The sequence below is a fragment of the Atractosteus spatula genome, chromosome 9 (genome assembly GCF_055471065.1).
Source record: "Atractosteus spatula isolate fAtrSpa1 chromosome 9, fAtrSpa1.hap1, whole genome shotgun sequence".
NCBI classification, from domain to species: domain Eukaryota; kingdom Metazoa; phylum Chordata; class Actinopteri; order Semionotiformes; family Lepisosteidae; genus Atractosteus; species Atractosteus spatula.
The window spans coordinates 15,926,710-15,946,054 of NC_142714.1; the positions used below are offsets into that span (position 1 = coordinate 15,926,710).

General features: G+C 38.2%; 1 protein-coding gene across 1 annotated transcript in view; it reads right to left on the bottom strand.

The window, feature by feature from the left end:
* Window positions 1-19,345, bottom strand: part of sipa1l1 (signal-induced proliferation-associated 1 like 1) — a 123,156-nt gene that overhangs the window by 62,166 nt on the left and 41,645 nt on the right. Inside the window, exon 2 of the mRNA XM_088925535.1 lies at window positions 17,415-17,542. The gene's annotated coding sequence lies outside the window, so the exon portion shown is untranslated. The remainder of the gene's footprint in view (window positions 1-17,414; window positions 17,543-19,345) is intronic.

Below are 19,345 nucleotides of genomic sequence, written 5' to 3' on the forward strand. Positions count from 1 at the left end.
CAACTTTCTGAATTCAGATTGCGACACGACTTATTTATGAATTCTGGCAGTCATTAGCTAAAACCTACTGTGTGAGTCTTGAGCAGTGAACCTACTGTGCTTAGTCAATCTCCAGACACCACTGGAAGCTGACACTTGAACCTTTTTACATTTTCTTTTAACAGCCATCTGAAGGAACAGCAGTACAATGTATTGATGATTTTAAAACAGGCTCTGTGTTCTGCCACAAATCAAAACACAGAATTAACTCCAAGGAAATGAGAATCTGAACACCGTCTTTCATGCGTAAATGCTTTTCTTTCACAAAACAATTTTGAACAATCAGAGAATTCATTAACTAATTGGACATCAAAAATACAATCTGAAATAGCATTGAGCTGTGATAAGGATTCCACCTTTGGTTATTAGGTGTATTTCCAAGAGTTTTCCCAATAATTTTCAATTCAATTCACCCAGGGGCTTCACCACCACATCCTTGGCTGGTACTGCTGATGTTCTTTGCACTATGTATATTACTAAAAAATCAACATAACAATTGTTAGTGTGTAGAGCACACTACAATTGGTCTGTGATGTCAATAAAATATTTTCAGCCACATATCTATTATGAGGTAGACACCCCGGGTCTTGCAGTATTTTACTCTGCAAATACAGCTGCATTGTGCCTGAGAACGAGAACCTCACAAAGACCCGAGACTCGAGGTGTGCTGAGGATGTAGCTCCTGGCCGAGATATTTCCTGTTTGGCATGATAAACTCAGTTCAGCGGTGCTAATCACAGGCAGATTAATGAATGGAATTTGAAATTGACCTGTGGGCCCCCATTGGTCCATAACAACGTTGAATAATTTGTGAATCGATGATTGGTTAGATGCAATTGGTTCGGAGTTCAAATTTATTTTGGCGGATTTCGTATCGCTGTTGAGTCACTCAGCGGGTCATTTCTGGCGCAAGTTTACGGTTGGCTAGCATCAAAATGTGTGACAGAAAATATGAAAGAAGCGAAATATGCAGAAGCGAAAAGCACAGCAGTGAAAAGAGCAGTGTGAGCAGGATCTACTTAAAAAGATCCCCAAATCGATGGTTATTTCAAGTCTGCTGGATCGTCATCCAGTCAGCCTGAACCAGACCCCGACCCCCAGCTTACGGCTAACATTGCAGCCAGTGCTACAACAACCGCCATTAATAGGTTAGCTGCAGCTAGCTCTAGCCTGGGCGCAGTCCACATCAACACTGATCCTGACGACGAGCCAGCTCCCGCAGCTGAATCAGAGGAATATGAGTCAAAGGCAGAGCCAACTGAAATGCCACAATCTCCACAAGACCAACGAGTCATGTCCGAGCTGCCGCCGTGGCAGTTACACCTGCTGCCGTAGAGCTAACAGAGAGGTAGCTGAAGAGAGGACACAAGAGCCGTAGGACGCAACAGCAGCTCCCGCTTCCTATAGCTCGGATCCAGCATGCTGGGGTAAAATAGATGAACAGATGCAGGCATACTGGGCTAAAATGGGCTTAAGATGAAGGACTGAGAACAGGAGGGATTTCCTAACACTGTCATGAGTGTTCGATGTAACAAACAACCCATGTTCTGGAAGCCATCTCACTGCCCTACTCCAAAAAACAACCTGACGATTGTCTTGAAGCTGTTCTGAATGGGTCTGTCATTTAAAACGCTGTTCTCACATTCAAAATCTCATTTCAATACGCTTCAGGAAGTTGTCATTTTTGGTACAAAAGTATTTTTTAGTATAAAACGGAAAAGTAACAACATTTTGAAGATGGCAGTGTGAACAGATGGTCACAAAAATGAATTTGCCTTTCAAAGTGAATTGCTAGCAGTTTGATGCAAAATAATGCATTTCCATTTAAGAAGAGCAAGTGCATAAGAGTGTCTGAAAGAGACCCTGAGCACGGTAAAATTTACCATAAATGAATCCAAAATGTTTAGCTCAAAGACACTTTTTTTAAAGCCAACCATTACACATCACTGAATATAAAAGCTAGTCTCATGCTACAGTCTCTAGTTAGACTTTGTCCTGTTTTTCTGTCTTTCTTCAAGCCCAGTTAAACCCCCACAGTACACACACGTTTTATTCTTATGCAATCCAACTCTGAAACACCCTATTGCTGAGTGTTGCAAGCATTTAGGCATTACTCATACTCAGGACACCTTTCAGCTCCGGCCTCAACCTATCATCTTAAATGGGTCAAGTCAACTTGCTCTAATGGAACTTTCTGATCTTCAGTGAAGCACGGAAGGCTTGCATTATTTACAATTACAGGGTCAGAGAACCTCCTTCATTCAACTGCACAAGATATTTGTAGCTCACTTAAATGTGTGTTCACCAACAAACAATTCTCACCTTAGCATCCACTTGGAGTGGTCACAAACGAATACAAAATCCCACATTACCTTCAACATATTTACGAAGAGAAAATTCAGAATGAAATACATTATGAAATATTAAATGCTTCTCAAGAGCATCTTAAATATTTTGACATAGAACTGCATTCATAAGGCCTCCCCAAAAGTTATCTTTCACTTCATATAAATGAACTTACAGCTTCAAAAGTCACCTCTTAAGTATCAAATATGAAAAAGACATCTCCTATGTTTCTTAAAGGAATCAACAATACAGCCAAGAACACGCATGCTATCGTCGCCTAATATACTCGGAATAATAGTTCCTATTTCAATAAATGAAAACAGAAAAAAACTCTGAAATGTTTTTAAGGAAGCAAATGTATAATTCCCGAGAATCTTATTTTCTAGAAGTCTCAATTTCAGTTTTAACTGCCAACAGCCGCAGCTGTTTTACTAAGGATAAAGAGAAAGGAAAACTCAGACTTGTGTCTTTACTGGTCTAAGTTTTTCCAACATCTCCTTTTTTTCCCATTTAAACCTCATTAACAGTTAAGGGGAATATGGCCTTTGGCACCAAACTGAATCCAGTATCTTGTGAACATCTGATTTCATCTGAAGCATTTTCCAAAATCAAGTTTCCATTGGCAAAGTGAATGTGGCTTTCACTTCATTCCAGATTACAGAGCAATGCTTTGTTTCAAAACAACTCGAAACAAACGAGGATTCAATTTGAACTAGAGTACAAACCCACCCTAAGACTTCAATAGTCAAAACTTTCATAAGCCCTATTCCATGACCTTGCAGGATTCAGCCAACTCGCCAATTTTTTTAACTGGTTAAGCAGAGCAGTGACAGGCTGAGGGCAACAGTGCATTCCCTGTGTTACTGTCATACACAGGTGGTCTGGGAGTAAGAACATGCAAACTACAGCATATGTCCCCATGCAAATATAAACGTGGGCTAATATCTTCCAAGTGTCAGAAATTAAACATGTATTTGTTATTGAGCAAGTAGACTCCCCTTGAGAAAATCATTCTCATTTCCAAAGGGCCCTAGCAACACTGACAAGGCAACAAGCGCAGAGAAGACAAAAATAGCAGTGATACCCAGCAGTATAATTAACAGAGTGGCTGAAAAACAGCCTGCACCATGTAATTCAGAGGGTTTTTGAAGCAAAGGCTGGTGAAGTGCCAAAGATCAGGCTTTTCAAGAAGCTGCTATCAAATCCATTTAAGACTGCAGTAATTCGCAATCAAAACAAAGCAAAGCATTCTTTTTAAAAACATTCTTCACTGCAAGATTGCACAGCTATCAGTGCCAAAACATGACTGAAAGTAACCTGGGGTGTCTTGAAGTAGCTGGCTTTTCATCATGTACATCATGACCATTATGCTGTGCCACATATCAGTTGAACAAATACTGCTAACAAACTTTTGCACACTGAAAGCCATGTTTGAACCAAGCTATTTTTCTGCACTGTTACATAACGTTATCAGTCGCTTTCCTACAATTTCCTATGATTTTTTCAAGTAATTTATTTTATTAATAAATAAGCATACACTAGTCTTTATGCAAACAGGTCAAACAAAGAAAAGCTATTTCCATCTTAGCTCTGCCGCAAGCACAAGTCAATTCTGATTTATCCACCCTCTGACAGTTAGTATTGGGCCTCTGCCAACAATCATTCATTTTACTTATCTTAGCTAAAACTCAAACCTTCAACAAAGCAGCATAAACAGCCCACAAACTAATATGTTCATTATAAGTAAGGGGGACTAAAAGGTAAAAGCCTTCGTTGCTTTTCAAAACATCTTTTCGCTGGAAGAAAAAAACCTGAGGAAATATCCGTGTTCCTCTATTTCCAAATTCATGTGGCTCTGTAGTGTATTTAAATATAGAAGTAAAAAAAAAATATCTTCCAGAAATTAAAGGTCTTTATGCACCGACCTTAACTTCAGAACAGCTGGACCTGCTCCTCTTTCAAATAAACGTGGGAGAAATAGAGGTGGGTTACCGAACAAGAAAAAACTCAAACCCTTCAGCAGCAAACAAAGGACATCACATCTGGAAAATGTCCCCTTCTCCATTCTTCCACTAACTCTGCCTCTCCCTGGAAAGATGTACGCTATGAATGGAGGTGCAAAGAGCCAGGACAAACACTCACCCTGTTCCTTTCCCCTTCAGTTTTCCCTGGGCCTTGCTTCCTGAGATCTCAAACTCGAGAGTCTGGAAAAGGCTGGGCTTCCAACTTGTTGTCAGAGTTTCCTCAGGAATCTTACCGAGACACCAGCGCTCAATGAAGCCAGGCAGTTACCAGCCCGTGAGTCATCCTGAGCTATGTAAACACAGCTGAACAACGGGAAACAGCTTGGTCTCTTATGCCATCCTCCTCCAGCAGGCTTTGCACTGTTCAGCCTGGGAGCCAGTCTTCTGGGCATTTCACCTGAGTATGCAGAAATCACACTTCTTGTACTATCCCACACAGGGTTACTCCTTGTCATTTGCTTTAACTAGGGAAAAGCAGCAGTTAGTTCCAAGAAAAGAGCTTTTAGTAATAGGAATTGAGAACTGCCAAAGTTTCAAGACAACAATCTCATTGAAAAAAACATTATTTAAGGGGTCAGAAATGGTTAGCCCACTTTGTTGACCAAAGGCCTTGAGTGGCCTTAACCAGCTCGGCATGACCCAATTACAATATATTATAAAGCAGCATAACAGTAACAGAAAGACATTTTCTCTCTAACAGACGATGCAGCAGTGAAAACAGACCTTAGATACGTATTCAGATAAAACACCACATAAGAAAAACTTTTAATTTAATGAAAAGTAGTAGCTCCGACTCTGACCTAATAGTAGCAAATATTAAGAATGTTGTATCTGAAAAAAAGAATACCTGTACCAGAATTTAAACTCCCAGTAAGTTTTAAGCAGACAATTAAATTTGAAGGGGACTGGTACTGGTGAAAACACAGGCTGATCTGGCAGTATCTTTGTCAAATCTCATTTAAGTATTCTGAGGTAACAGCGGCTGATGGACATAGATAAAGTCATTTAAAAAACAACAACATGTAAAGAGTTATTTTTTTACTTCTGTAAATGTTTTCTCTAACATATTCTCAACTAAACCACTGTGGTAATTAAATTAAATCTATTTAGGAAATTCAATTGACTTCACATCTTTACAGAAATATCACAATATATAAGCAACGATATCACCAGGGTTTCAAAATTCCTTTTTGACTGCGGATAAAGTTGAAAATATTGTATCATTAGTTCTGTGGGAAGAATACTTCTGCTAGACTGACAGACGTTACAACAATGCCTTATTTGTACATTCTAATTGGGTACCTAGCAGAACAATGCATACACGTCCACTGGGTGGAGCCATGACTAATTTTTTCTTCCACACAACCGCTCATGACCAACCTGTAAGGTCATCATGCTAATCCTTCTTCTACCGGGAACATGAGCTGTCATGAGCGCTCTGAGCAAGCCCTATTCCTCAATTTGTGCATCTTCAATTACATAACATTTCAAAACCTTGCCTTTTCCAATCTGTGCTGCTTGAAAAGTCAGAAGTCTGAAGAGTAGTTTTGCTGTGGAAAGTTAGCAGGAAGAGTTGCCTAAGACACATCCAAAACAGCCAGCGAACAGCACGTGGGGGTTCAAAACTGTAAAAACAGTAACTGCTGTCATCTGATAACAAGTGTGAATGCCCATTGTGACCAGACACAAGAGCAAAGAAATCCTTCCTTTTTACATAAGAGCCAAAGGGAAACATCTTGCAAACAGCATAATTTCGCAAGCTTGACTTTTGTTTTGAGAAATACAGTATAGAAACACACATAACTATGGTGCTTAACTGATTCTCTGTGCTGTAACAAATCTTTTTTAATTTGTGGAAGATCTGTTAGATTAGATCTATACTTTAAAAACTTAATATATATTAACTCCAGGATCAGGTTTTTCATTAATAAAACAAAACAAAATGACATTGCATCCCCAGAAAAGGACATTCTAAACAGCTGGCAGCAACCAAAATTGAGCACAGCGATGCAGGACAAAGCCTCAGACTGAAATGAAATCATTTTTCACTCGGTGCCATAAGTGATAGATGATAGCTTCTCCTGTGCAATAAGAGGCATTTACTTTCTCATGTGGGCCAGTGTGAAAAGCTAGTGCAGTGGTCTGACATGCATTTAGGAAGATGGCTTTAAAGGGAGCCAACCCACTCCAGAAATAGGCTTTGCAGAGCACCAGACAAGTTTCACAAAGTACTGTGAGGTTACAGTACATCGAGCAACTCTTAACTATGGGTAAAAAAAAACCTAAGAAAGTCAAATGTTAAAAAGGAGTCTGAGAAAAATAAAATCTAAAAGGCAGTTAAAAGAAGAGACCTAAACTGTCACCACGCACCTGCGGGATGAAAAAAGGGAATTCTGGAATAAAGGAACTGGGGTGTTAACTCACTTTCAAGTAATTTATTTCACTTATTCTTCACCACATCTTACTGGAAAAGAAAATCAAATTAGATTATTTTCAATGCAGGGAAACTTGCTGTTTTATTTCAAATATACCTTCTCTGGATATGTCAATCAGTGACTAGGAGAAAGTAGAAAAACTGTACCACTTGTCATCATTCAAAATGCCAATTTGTCACAATTAAAATGGGCACTCACTTAATCAATTTACTTCAATATTTACAGTATAATCGCTATAAGCACAGTTGGTGTAATTGCTTAACCTCCCAGGTAATTACTTACCTTTTTAAAATATAAAAATAATTAAGTCAGCTTGTTCTTAAAGCTCTGACATGACAGATGGCACTCGACAACTTGCAGGAATGAGGCATTTTTCAAAGAATTAGACAAGTCCCACAAACAAGACATACCAACTAACTCAGCGGCACCCCATAACATCTGAACGGATTTTTTTTGTAATTCTCATCCTTTTCAGAAAGGCTGTTACCCATATGTGGATGTTCTGGATAAGATGTCAAAAGAAGACATGACATCGTTTAGTTTAATGGAAAGGGACCTTTTGTATTAATCTCTGGTCAGCAATTGTCAGTCTGTGGCTTCAAACATCCAACCCACCCACTCCATTCTGTATACTCTCATACACTGACATGCAGTCAGCTAGCAAGTCTTTTATTAAATCTTGAACTTCCCTCTGTTCTCAATGAGACAAGAAAATTACACGCTTCCCTAAAACAGCTGCTTGTTTGCCCTCTCTAACCATTAATCAACCTGGTGTCTCCTTCAAAACAGGGCTATGTCCTGAAATGAGTTGCAACTCAAAAGTAGCTTGCAGTGTGAGCAAGCAACTTCTCTAGAAGAAATAAGGGCATGGGCCTCTTTTTCCAAAACACACCGAACAGTAAACTGGGCTCGATACATTCAAAAACACTTCCCAAAATACAGATTAGATCAGATGTATAAACAAAAGCGCACACTATTATTTTAATATCTTGAGGCTCAAGAAATTGAAAGTGAAACAGAAGATCAAAAACTATGTCTTCTCTAAGTCAATATACTCTCTTACAACTGGAAACTCTTCAAAAGCTGAAAGTAAAATTCAACTGCAGGCTTTAGAAAGTCAAATTTGCCAAGAAAGGTAAATGATGAAGCATATTTATGTCATGTAGACCCAGAGCATGGTCGTTTCTTTTTAACACTACTTTCACATTTCAAGGAATTTCCATGACAAAAATCAAATCATTCGAATGAAAAAAGGTTTTGAAAATGGCTGATAAAAATGAACAATGTGCATTAATTGTTCTGTGTTTTTATAAGCTACCTGTCCTTTAAGACATTCATCATCCATCCATTTTTTAACCACTTTATTCAGTACTGCCGAGGAGCCAGAACCTACAGTATGCCAGCACACAACAGGCGCAAGGCTGGATCACCCTGGATGGAATGCCAATCCATCACAGAGCACACACTCACAACTGGACCATTTTTTCTATAAGCCGATTTAACCTACCAGTATGTCTTTAGTTTGTGGGAAGGAAACCGGAGCACCTGCGGTAAATACACGCTAACACAGGGAGAACACACAAACCCTACTGAACCCAGAGCAGCGAGGCATCAATGCTAACAGCTGTGCCCCCATGCTGCCCCTTTCAGGATACGTTTCTTGCAAATTTCAAAGGAGAAAGACCAAAAAGATCAGGTCATGAAGAATGGGTATGCACGTCTTTGGAATTACAGTCAGGGCAAAAGCACAGGGATTTTCTGACACTATAGATTTTAATTCTGCAATGTTCTGCACTACACTTTTTAGAATCTGTCTGGATTCCAACGATTATGGTCTAAATCCTTGTCAGCCATATTCATCAAGGATACTCTGTGTAATTTCAGTCACAGCGTGAGACAGAGATGAGCACCAGCTAACTACCACTTGACAGAGACCAGATGATACAATTCACAAGGTAAAGGATAATTGTTTGAAATGGCCGGGGGGGGGGGGGGGGGTTCTCAAAATGCAACCATTTAGCATCATATAAAAACAGTCTAGAACAGTTTAATAAGTTTCAAGTGGACAGTAAATCCCACTGAAATAAGCCTTTTAAGACCTCTTTTATAAAGAAAAGTGGCTTATCACAGTGCAACAAGTTTTTTTAAGCTACTGTTTGCAATCGTAACACAGTAAGAAAGTGAGAGGTTAAACACAACAAGCAAGATTCCCAAGGAGGACAATTGCTTTGCAATGTGCTATAACAGTATACTGAAATGAGCCTGTCATGAAAACAAACCTTTTTTTTCTTGTTTAATTACTGGAGACTTTTATGGAGCTGTGTACACTTCAGTGTTTAACAAACAGCTGTTTAAACATTCAGCTGAGGCCAGACACGGCAGCTGTCTGGCTGCTGGCCAGTGGCTGCTCTTCCTCTTGCTGGGAGTGTGGGGATGCATGCAGGCCACACACCACACCAGGCCTCCCGGAAACAGAGAGGATTGTTTCCTACCACTCAATCTCAGTGCAGCAAATATCATCTGTATATAAAACAGGCACAAAATGTTTTTCCTATTATTAGAATACAAAGAAACTGCAGATCAGAGCATTGCGAAAGAGAAAAACACTGTAAAAATCTATAAAGTCTGTTACCCTTTCTCATCCTGCATTCAAACAAGAAATGGATGAAATAAGGGTTTGGTTGCCCAATTAATATTATTGATAAGGTCACCTTTTTCTGTAAAGCATTCAAATATTCACAATAAAACTCCTCAAAAATTCAAATTAAACAGTAAAAAGTAACAGTAATCATCCTCAAATGGCTACCAATATAGAACAGCACGATAGCACTAATGAACACATACAAAGGAGCACTAATATTCTGAGAGAGCAAGTGAACAAGCTGTCCACACACCACATCTAGCAAGAATGAGCTTCTTGAAGTTAATTTAAAATCCCCACAGAATCGGGCTCATTGTCAATAAGAACGGCTTATCGCATTTTTCTTGTTTTGGTCCCATTTAGTAATTTGGAGTTTTAAAGGAGGAGAAACTTACTAACGTACAAAGCCCAAAAATGAAAATGAAATTCTCAGCACATTTTTTTTTGATAGGTCACTCACAGCCAGTCAAGTCAAACCTCTAAGACCTCACAGGTTATCAGTCTAGAAGCGTGTCAAGAAATAATAGCTGTTCCTATGGAACATCTCCCCTAGCACTCTGTAATAAGATCTGAAAAGTAAAGGGAAAGCAAAACTGCAAATCAGTAATATTTTTATATCAAATGAAAAATAAATTGTTACAAATTAAAAGGTGCAAAGGTCAAGAATAGCCAACAAGTGACTGATATGGCCCACTGTGAAGGGAGAAAAAAACATGTATATTGAAGGTGGTAATTCAAGTCAAGAAGAATCCTGTTTGTAAAGTCAATGAAGAAATCTTTAGCAAGCCTTTTGTGTTTGGTTCATTGGCTCCCATTTCCTTTTCTCTATCTCTAGATTTGAATTTGTTAGCAAAAGGAAATATGCAGCATTCTCTATCGCCTCATTTACAGCAATAAATAAAATTTGTGTACTAGTAGGTCATATCTTTCACATGGTTGTTTAAAACAAAATGTACTTTCTGGCAAGAGTTCAATAAACGGACACCAAACTGCAATAAATAAAACAATAAATAGATGTTAAATTCATGGTTATCAATGTCCATAAATACTTTAATTCTTTGACATAAAGGTATAAAAGAGAGATTTCATTTTGCTATTGCCATTAAGTCCTTAATTTTGCGATCTCCCATTTTACAACACACAACTTAAGACCTTAAGTCAGATCCAACATCTTGTCATGTAATATAAACATGAGTGACAAAATCAATTTCATAAGGCAATAGTCAAGAGAAAGGACAACAAATAAAGCTCATAACAGCTCTGTTTCAACTTAGCGAGTACTGACGTTAATGCAGTGAAACTAAGCTGACAAAACTGTTTTGGCATTGACTCCTGTGTGTGTGGGCAGGAGCTTTGACTCTAGTAAGTACAGGACCAAAAAAGAAATCATTGGGCTTTTTCGTCAATGAGCAAGAAGAGGTTTCATGAATGCTCCAAAACATTTATTAGGAGTCCACTTAATATGGAGATATCACCCTTCATTGGCTTGATTGTAATTAAAAGATATGTATGCATGGGCAAGACAAATTGTCAATGTCCATACCTACAGATAAAAAAAACATTTACTGGATAAAGTAGTCTTGATAAAACAACCCTAAAGGACCATTGGCAAAACTTTTCTTGCAACAAGTGGTTTAATACAAATAATCCCACATAATTTTTTTAAAGGATTTTCTCCTTTCAAAAAAGGCAGATTAGCCTTTTACCCTCAGGACCTTAAAAACAAGTCCATCCTCGAATGCTGTTATTATGGTACCTATTGCCTGTAATTTTCTCATGCCGATAACCTCCGACTCCATAATGCTCTCTTTTCATTTTTATTCTACAAAGCTTTAGTTGTCAAGGAAACGAACATCAATAACGCACATTTTTCATACAGTTTGAGAGGCTGTGTCAGAACATGATTTTTTCACTGAGCTGGGGAGGCATAAAAGGAATGGTAAAGCCACATTGCATAAGAGAGATTGGGGGTACCATGGGGTACCAGTAGCTCCCTCTCAAATTCAGAGTGATCAAAGGCAATGACTTAAAAGGCATTCCCTGTATTCCCAATGTCGCTATTGATTTATGAGTACAATTCATACAATGAATTGCGAATTCAGTTATTGATTAATGAGAGACTGACAACACTAAGGACAGAAAACCATCTAGATGAATAATGGAATACTAGAAACACTATTAGATTTTAGGTCATCCAGATAAGCAAGTGTTAAGATGTTGTGTGTACACCATGCCAATGCAAAGTCACTAAACAGGGCATCAGGCCATCACATGCAGCCAGTGCCACATATACGTGCCACCGAAGAGAGTCTATCAGCTTCTGGAAATCTGCAATCTCTAGAAGGGATGTGGCACCATTTATCCATGAGAAAGCCATACCTGGCTAATGGAGATGGAAAACACCATAACAGGTGTCTTTCCAGAATATGCCATAAATGCTCATTTAGATTCAGATCTGGTGACTGAGAAGGCCATGGCATATAAATAACATCAGTGCTCACTCATCAAATCACTGGACAACCCACACCAGGCTCTGTGGATGAGGGCATTGCCATCCTGAAAGATACCTCTCCAAGAGGGAAACAAATGCTGCAACATGGGTGAAGATAATCACTTAGTGTTATTAAGTAGTCAATAGCATCGATCTTGCCTTCTCAGATAATGACCACACCCAAAAAATGCCAGCAAAAAGTCTACCACAACATTTGAGAACCACCAGAATTCTTCACTGTTGGAACCAAGCAGGAACTCAGAGTTTTAGAGTTCTTAGCCACACTTTTGTGGAAGCACTTGATTTCAATATACTTGGCATTTCCATTTTTTTGGCCACACTCTTTGGTTTGATAGTAAAGGGGAAAACACAGCAGTGAAACATTTAGCAGACACAGAAGAAACACAAGTCGAGTCAATCATAAAATAAACAAATATTATGATATCATGGACTCTGTAGACTCACTCATAAATATTGCATTATCAACTTGCAACTCTGCAAGTTCATTGTGCATGACAGCAGTCCCTCGCCTTTCAAGAATAAAAAAGCAAGTCAAGTGAGGTGAGCTACACAAAGCTGGCAGAGAGCCATCCTTGCTATGCTCTGGAGTGCTACCGAAAAAGGTCACCACATCCTATTAGTGTGTGACTTCACAGGATCCTTACAGCACAGCAACAGAGTGGACTTTTTTGTGACACCTTTTTGTTTCAATGTTGGTATCACTGAATATCTAAATTATCAAAATCTTTGTAATACAGAAAACATTAGTCAAGCAAAAGTAGCCAATATGGTGATATCTTTCAGAAAAAAGTATACCTGGAGTGGAGTTGAAATCATAATGAATATTAGACACAGATCATTGTTTACATCTTTAAATTGCAAGATCTGATGCTGCATATTTCGAGGTTAATTTGCATCACAAACCTATCTTTCTTCTCTCTATGAAACGAATTGCTTTTCCAATGCACTTATGTGCATTTCTTTCCAAAAAAAGCATTTTAATCAATTTATTCTCAAACAGCCAAGTAGTTAACATTAGAACCTTCCACATCCACACCTGAAACTGTCTGTTGTTCCAAAAAAGCTGCTCGCTTTTGTTTGTATGAAGCACAACTGTAAACCGAGCACTGCGTTGAATGTTTTTGTTGAGTATAGCCCCCAGGTCGAGGAAGAGAATTTAAGAGCTTCAGCGATTGCTTCAGTACCTGCTAATTTCAAAGCTGTGGGTGTCATGCGAAAGCACATTTGCTTTAGACAAAGGCCAATACACCATCATTAGGACTTCATTCTGCAGTATTGTGAGAGAGCCGAGGGTGGGCGAATTTCATCTAATCTCTGCCTTGGGGAATCGGGAGATCTGTCAGTCGACTGGGAGTCCACAGATGGCCCAGCGCGTGAAAAATCAGTTGGACGCACAGCACATTCATACACAATCACAGACACACTCACACAGAGCTGGACTCAGGCCAAAGTTTAAAGAGTCAATCTTCTCAGTTGTAAATCCTGCAGGAATTATGTCACCTTACAGCATTATTTTGATCCCAAACAAATGGGAAAAACCTGGGTTAAATAATTTGAAGCTACTGTAAGCACGTTAGATGCGTTGCTGGTATACACACATCTGTGTGGGCTGTTATGTACATGTATTGCTACAGCCACTAAGCTAGAAAGGACACATGAGTAGCTAATTGATCCAAAGATCGTATCCAGCCAGTTTCACAAAAGACACCAGGGTACAAGCTTCAAACACATCAGTGGATGATCTTTTTTCATATTCCCATAACCCAGTGGGTAAGAAGTGCCTTCTGTTCTCAGTTTTAAATCCACTTCCACTTGTGACCTCTGGTTCATGTTTTGGAGTTTGTGGTTAAGAAACCCACACAAGACATTGTCGGTACTTTTAAGGATTTTGAAAACTTGTGACAGGTCCCCACATAAGCATCTTCACTAAACACCAAAAAGGTTTAGTTCCTTCAGCCTATCAGTGCATGACATTCCCTTAAAATCCCAGAAGGTATCTGGTTGCTCTTAGGATGAGGATCTCAAGGTCTTTAAGGTGTCTTAACATGATCCATTTTTCCAAAAATTAAATGGGATTTTCAGACATCCTAAAAGGCTGGATTCAATCATCAATCTCAAACGTATACCTTAAAGTGAAATGGGTTTCAGTTTAAAAACTAACACATATTTAAGGATGCAAGTGTATTGCAGGGTACACGTACGTGCATGTACTCCCACAAACACACAGAGGGCACCAGAGAAGTGCTATCAGGCTGCCACCTTCATAAAATGTGTAAAACTGGTTGCAACAGTGACACATGTCAATAAGGCCAACTTGCAGTCTTCCAGTTTTCAAAAGAAACAAAGAAACAGCACTTTGAAGTCCAATTCAGATATATCTACAGCAAATCAAATGTACAAATGTATCTACTGCAGAATAAGACTGATTGATAATGAGCCACACAGTCACAAACTCTTTTAAAAGCTTGGGTGGAAAAAATAGCTCAGTGTAAGCTTTTAGCAGCAGCCGCAGGTTTCATCATTTTCTCACTAACTGCCCCTTAGACCTGTAATGATTCAGACGCATCACCTTCCCTGCCACAGCCTTTATTAACAAAGCAGAACTGCCATGCAGCAAAGGAGAACTACTGTATTTCCATCGATCAGCCATTGTTCAGCGATTTTGCACAACGGCTCTTTTGTTTGAGCAAACTTTTGAAAGTTCAGATCAGCTGTGGGTGCATTAATGTGAACACCCCCACCCCCTCCTGCCACCTCCTCACTCTCCTTTGTAAAGTTGAGCTCTCAACTTTAATCTGATGGTATGAGTGTTAATTAAAATGATGAGATGAAAGAAGGGACAATGGCAGTCCAAAGCATAAATTCAACTAGTGCAAATAAAGCTGCAAGGTTGTTTTTTTTTTGGAACACTGCGTGTGTCCAATTACATAGTAAAGAATTTATGTAAAAAACAGACATTCTGCAGTTCAGCATTTTCACTGACAAACTGCAAATATTCAGTGTCTGCTGCTGTCTGAAGATTGTTTTATACTGAGACATTTAGAATCCCTAATAAGCGAGTGATTTGAAAAAAAAGCAGTAAACTGACTTTATATACATTTTCACAAAGAAGAACATAGGGTTTGTGAATGGAGAAAATGGAAAATCAAGCACATTTCACCACTAGAAGCAATTCCTTGCAAAACACCCACTCACAGCCAGACGGTTTTTATTACGGTATTAAATATGTACAACATTATTCCAAACTCCTGCATAAATACGCCATGAGATTATTTTCCGATTATTCCTGCCAAAAAACAACTCTTATGTAACAATTATGGCAAAAAAAAAACACTTCATGTACATGTTTGTGGTGCTAAATGTTTTATTAAATCAGCTTCTCATACTGTGGAGAACAAAATGTATCCCAGGAGATTAACACTAACAGTATGGAAGGGAACATTTTTTTTTCTCTGTAGACTGGAGAAAACCTGCTAACCATGTCATACAGTCTGGTTCGAACACTGCTTGAAGCACAAGTCTGCACTGAAATAGGTACTAGTAAAACAAAAGAAAGCAAAGTATCTCTTCAAAGAATGGGAGAGAGAGAACATAACCAATCCAAAGACTCAAGATTTAGATATGATGTCGACATACGCATGCTAACTAAGGTGCAGTGGGAAAAAATACCAAATGTGGCAGGCACAAATGTTCATTTGAATTAACACTATTTCATTTAAAGACATGACGGAGAATCTGTGTGAAAATGCATCGCAAGCTCTGCAATTCCTTGTTTAGAAAGACCAGTTTCTGAGAGACGGATCTCTAAGGACACATTCCTCAACAATCCTGCTGTACCAGCTGGCTTCAATACTATACTTCATGTGTCAATCCCAGATTAAAAACAAGACGCTGGGCTGAGTACATGCAAATTTTTGTTTCTGCAGTCTTCACTTTCCGTGCACAGATTATATTTGCAGTGTAATCCTTTGGCATGATCATAAATCACACAATTTCAAATTACAAGATTTTGTGGATTAAATATTGTACTGGGTTAATTATTACACCTTTCGTGCACAGCATAAAGGAAACATCCAGAAAAAACTGGTTATCGCTATAACAAATTATAATCAGATTTACTGTGAATTACTACAACCTACATAAATTCTTTTTTTAATATTAGAATTAGAATATGTATCATCTACTTAGCTAATCTGCATATACAGTACCGCATGTTTTTCACCATTTAAAAATTCGGATGAGGTTCTGGATAGTAGGACAAACTACAGAGCTGTGCATAACACGAGCACCTAAGCACATGAATGCCATTTTTTATTACACCAGTCATTTTCACAAACTGGAAATGCAAGTCTACAATTTGCAGAGCCTTCACACAAACCTAAGTAAAACGATTTCCTTGTGCAAAGTGAAATAATTATATGAAATAAATGACAATCCTCAGTCAAATTAAATAAATTAGAGACTTTGCAACTACTGTTTTACTATCTCTTGTACTGAAATGCACTAATCACCCAGGAGATGCATCTCTATAAGTAGAACAAAACCTCTGTACTTATGGACAGACTTGGTCAGAATTAGACAGTTTAAACAAAGCTAGTCTGAAACTTGCTTAAGTTTTGAATTCCTCTCCTTCGAGCTTAACAGTTAATTCTCTGAATTTTCAAGTTACTAAAAATGTTAATGTTTGGTAAACACAGATTAATAAAGCAGATTATAAATATCATCATAGTCAATGCAAAACTATGTATAGACTAAATTGATATCAATGATGTGGGCACAAAAAAAAAGAAAAGAAAGGAAAATAGTTAAAAATAGTTTGGTGATGAGAGTTTCCTATCCTTTCAGTCTCAAGTCACGATAAAAGCAGGGTACATTCGAGTTCCAGTCTGCATCAAGGAACAAAGCAGAAAGCCTTGCAGCAGAAGAGAAACATCCCGAGGTCCAGTAACATGGTGAGTCAGTGAATTTCTGACAGGACTGAAGGCATGTGGACAAAAAAATGCAAACTTGAGTAAATGAAGGGCACCAAGTGCATGGAAAATAAGGACGACCACACAGGAAAGACAACAGTAAAGGGCAACGGTAGGTGGAAGTGCATACTGCATTGTTTCATGAGCATAGTACTGATGCTATCCATACATCATGGACTTCTCAATCATCCAATTTCAATCTCAATCTCAATCAAGCACTCATGGGATAGAAGTGGGTATATTCTGAAGCAATGCCTTTTCCACCTCCACCAACCAGGCTTGGGCTGATCATCTTTGTTGTAGAAGAAAGGTGCTGCACCCCTCCTGCTGATAGTGGTTGAAACGCCCAATTAATTGACTTTACATTGACGTTTTCATGTTTTTTGTCCACTTCTTCTACGGCGGTTATGTTTTTCAAATGATTTAAGTGCGGTCTGAAAACCATACCTCTATCCCAAATACACAGCACTGCAGTCTTGGTGGTTTCTGCCAGTATTCGGTCAGTTGTGTAACTCGCAGGAAGGTTCAAGCCTCAATCCAGGCTCATCTTTGCTCTTATAGCCTTTCTGATGGATCTGAAAGAAAAGAAGGAACCGATGAAAATTCAATAGGAGCAAAGTCTGAGGTAACTAAATTAATTAAGCAGGGATCTCCGTACAGACTATGAAAGCCATCACTGACAGAACTTTGTTCTCCATCCGTGATTAACTTGTGTTGACTGGAATAAACTTGCTAAGTATTTAATGTGTGCCAAGAACTACAGTAAATAGCGTATGCTGCTCATGTAGAAAAGTACCAAATACGACTATTTCCACTTCCAATTTTCTGTGGTTAAAAAAACACATTTAAAATGACTGACGAGGCATTTACTATATTACTCTAAATGTGCGTTTGGGCATCTATATTTTAACCAGATTTTGAAAATGTTAATACTCCTTTTTTTCATGCATTTCAAGAAAATCCAGATCAGAAATTTGCTGTTAAAAATCTTTTTTTTTAATTATATAGGCACATACAACTAAACCGTATTACTGCAACATTTATGACGGCTTCCAAAGACCAGGTCAAGCTCATTCACTATATATAGTATCTTATAATGTCTTCAGAAGGTTTCAGCAAACATGTCCTGTCATTTGAAATTACAAGAAAACTTTCATTAACAAAGTGGTGTTGAACTAACAAGAAGAGCTACAAGATCTAAAACCTTCACGTAGAGTTCTACAATGTGGGTAATGCATCACTCCTGTCTACTCCACTGAAAAAGATTTATGTGGCAAGGAACTTCCAAAAAATAAATACAATTCTCACACAGTTGAGGCAAGCAAAAACACGCAAAAGCATGTCAAATCTGGGCACAACTTCAGCACAACCTTCAGTGGCATGTAATGAAAAACCTACGAGGTTTAAGGTCAAAATGTGTATTGTTACATGAGAACGGAAAATCATTTTCTAGCAGATTATCTCCAGGGCTGCAAATATAGAATTTTCTTCAGAAGACACGATTAGAGAAAATCAGTGTTTTGTCTTAGATCTGAGACCTTTGAGGCAGGCTGAACATGTAAACGTAACATTAGATCAGCATGAATTCATTCTGGATTAATCTCAGAACACTGCTATAAAATGTAGCTTCCGTGACTGCCTACAATGGGCAGTCAATATTAAAAAACATCGGTGTCACCTCTTGCTACTTCCTTGAAGGTTTTGAAAAACTAAGCGTCACAAGAATGAGTAGGATTGTAATATTTTGAAAGGCAGTATCAATTCCCACAAGTACATTAAGACAAATACAAAAGAAACCACAAATTGAAACACCAAAAGAGACAAAAAAAGATTAAATATTTCAAAATGCAATGAAACAATGATAACATTACATGTAGTATCAACTAGCTAATATATAAATGAAGAAACTCTGGATGAATGGTCAAGTCTCAAGAAATTGTTCTTTCAGGATACTCAGGAAGAGAGTCCTCTCAGGAAAGTGTTTTTTGATTTTTATTACTTCTGTACTACACATACACTGCATTTGATTTTGATCTTTCCCCATAAGATTACTATTAAATTTAAAATCAATTTTCTGAATGAGTCCTGAAGGAACCCTGTGGTATCGTACACATTTTAAGTGCTTGTTTAAAATGGTATCAAAACACATCACCCTTCTTAAGCATATTTGTTCCAAATATTTGAAGAAACTAAAGCAGGAAATAAGAGCCATATAAACTTGTGTTAATTGCATGATTCATTGCATGACATTTTCCACAACATGAATAAAAAGGTTCTTCTATCATGAATCTGTAGCTATGTAAACACAGGAACACCAATGTTCAAAAATAGTCTACTTGAATTACTGACCACAATAATATAAAGAAAAGAAGAGATCA